We start from the raw sequence: 3,064 nt of genomic DNA, 5'->3' as shown, positions 1-3,064 counted from the left end.
ATCAGGCAGCAGGCTCCAAGCTCCCTTTTGTTGGGAGGACATTCCCTCTGTCTCCTGCTAAAGCATTTGTGCCTGTTCTCCGAGGAGAACATGCTTGGATAGAAAGTCACAGACCTCTAATGTCTTTCAGTCCTACCTAGACTATAAAAGCAGATGGACCCATGAAGGAGAGAGACCCAGTTCAGACCCTGTAGGAAAATCTCACAAGATCCCTCCTGTTGGACAGGGAGGGGAATTACAACAGAAAAAGAGCCTTGCAATCACAGATTATTAATGGTGCTGTTCTCGTTACACCACGCTCGCTCAGGCACTTGTTCATTTAGCAGCCTAAAAGGTCTTGCTGGGCTCCCTGGTCCAATGGTAGCTGGCCGCAAGTCTCTACTCCTTGTCCACGTTCACTAGAGAAGATCATGCTCACAGCGGCACAAATTCATGGTGCTAAGTGCTCCATCTCCCTCCTCTTGGTTAAGGAGCTGCCTTTCTCCAGGGCTGCAGAGCTCCGCAGGTGTCAGCCCCTCCACGGGGCACCCTCAGCAAACCCTCTCGTCCCCGCCGCTGCTGCTGGCCCCTCACTGCTCTGGCAGCAGCGACCTCAGCGCCAGCACCCGCCGTGAGCCTCCTGCTGGCCCAGCAGCTCCTCGGGCAGGGGGACCTCGCTCGCGCACAGCCCAGCGTGGGCTGCTGCCGCCGCGGGCTGCAGGGACACCAGGTTCCTCGGCAGAGCCGCCCCGGCCAGGAAGGGGCTGCTGACGTCACAACCAGCTGCGCGGCCTGGCCTATCAGGGGCTGCGGCAGCAGTGACGTCACCAGCCGACGCCCACGCGTCAGCACAGAGCCAGCCCTGCAGAGAACAAGGGCCTCCCGGCAGCGTCCCCGCAATGGCCTCCGTGTCCCTGCCCGCTGCTCAGACACCCCTGGCCTCACAGGCAGCGCCTGCTGCTGCCCCGGCAGCTCCGCACACACAAGGGACCTCCCCGCGTGTCTGCACCAGACCCCGCTGCCGGCCGCGCTGCTGCTGGGACAGGAGCGGCCTCAGAGCCCGTCCCCAGCCATGGGCCAGCGCTGGCCTCGCAGCTGCTCTGCCAGCAGGGACCTCCCAAGGAACTGCCCAGCCAGGCGCCTCTTGCTGGCCTGCCAGGGACTCAGCAAAGAGCAGAGCTCACGGTCACCCTCACAGGCGTGTATGGACCTGCTAATGCCTGGTGCTGTCCAGCCAGGATTACAGACAATGTGACCCCCTCCCAAGCAGTAGCAGAGCCATGTGCCTGCTGCTGGCCTCCCAGGTGCTTGCAACACTGACTTGACCATCATCCGACTAGATGATCTCCAAATGCCCCTTGCAACCAGATAAAGGTGCCTTCTCTCACTCAAGCCCCCTTGAAGCTTGCTTATGAGCCAGCAATGTCCCCTTGCCACTAAGAAGGCCAGTGGTCTCCGGGTGTGCAGTAGGAAGACTGTTGCCAGGAGGACAAGGGAGGTCATCCTGCCTCTCTACTAAGTCCTGGGGAGGCCACCGCTTGAGTCCTGTGCCCAGCGCTGGGCTCCCCAGTACAAGAGGGACATGAAGCTACTGGAGAGAACCCAGCATAGGTCTACAATCAGGGAGCTGGAGCATCTCTCCTACGAGAAGAAGGTGAGAGAACTGAGCCTGTTTTAGCCTGGAGAAGAGAAGGCTGAGAGGGGATCTTATCAGCGCGTGCAAATACCTGAAGGGAGGATGCCAAGAGCAGAAGAGGATGGCCCAGACTCTTTTTAGTGGTGACTAGTGATGGCACAAGAGGCAACAGACACAAATTGAAGCACAGGAAGTTCTGCCTGAATTTGAGGAAAAGCATCTTGACTGTGAAGGTGACAGAGCACTGGCATGGGTTGCCCAGAAAGGTTGTGCAGTCACCTTCTCTGCAGATATTCCAGACTTGCCTGGACAGGATCCTGTGCATTTTGCTGTAGGTGGCACTGCTTGATCAAGGCGATTGAACTAGATCATCTGCAAAGCTCCTTCCAACCTCAACCATTCTGTGATTCTATAAACGGTCTCCACTGGAATAGATCAGCTTTTTGAGTTGTAGGGATCTGCCTGTCCCTCAGCTTTATTGTGAGTGCTGCTCTAGTAGGACAGAAGGCATCCAGGGTCATTAGACATGACCAAGGAAATGCCTGCCCTTGCCTCCCACTGAAGCTCTATCTCCAGTGATTCCATTAGGACCTTTAGGCCAGGAGCTTGCAAGCAGACCGTGTCCATGCTTAGCCTGGTAAGGGGGAATCCCACCTGCCATGTATTTGTGGAGTTCATGAGTTAGCTGAATCCTTCTCCAAACCTGGCGCTTCTGAACAGACATGTGGAACCCCAATAAGCCATCTGAATAAGTCATCTGAATCACATATGCACCATGTGTCAACAAGATCCCTTCTTATCCCTGTCTGGGTGTCCTGCCTAGATAAGAGATGTAAATCAGGACTTCCTGTGGGATATTTCTAACTTTGGTAGAAAATCATTGTCTGATGAAATAAACTGCAATGTTGGAATCTGTATCCCTGTAGTCTCTAGAGAAGGAAAACAGGTTACTCTACTTGATGGTACATATCCCAGAGGGAGGAATCCCAAGGGACAGAGTAACTCATGAATTCAGCTGGGCTGCAGCTCGTGGCAGCCTGGCAGCACTTCCCAGAGACAGCTGAGTGCAGGAGCAGCTCCTGTGCCAAGAGCAGCAGGGCTGCGGGCACTGCCTGCTGCTGCGGACAGCAGAGGAGAGAGGACAGAGAGGTGAAAGGCAGCGTGGAGTGGGAGGACACAGGAGAGCTCATGGTGGGAGCAATCTGTGACATGGTAAGTCTCCGGCTGCAGGGTAATGCTACTGAGGTTTCTGGAGGGGTCTGCAGCACCCCTCCAGCTGATGATTTTTCTTTTTTTGAGGACTGTTCTCCCTGCTTCTACTTTGCATATGAGGAGATGCTTCAGAACAGATATTCCCTGTCCCAGCATCACAAGGTCAGGGCATCATGGCTGCTTCTTCGGGAGCTGGTGCAAGACAATGAAGGCAATGTGGGCACATAGGTTCTTCAG

This window comes from Tinamus guttatus, unplaced genomic scaffold (genome assembly GCF_059628265.1).
Source record: "Tinamus guttatus ecotype Peru unplaced genomic scaffold, ASM5962826v1 Tinamus_guttatus_pri_ptg001667l, whole genome shotgun sequence".
Lineage (NCBI taxonomy): Eukaryota > Metazoa > Chordata > Aves > Tinamiformes > Tinamidae > Tinamus > Tinamus guttatus.
The sequence above is the reverse complement of the archived record's forward strand: the minus strand, read 5'-3'. Positions refer to the sequence as shown.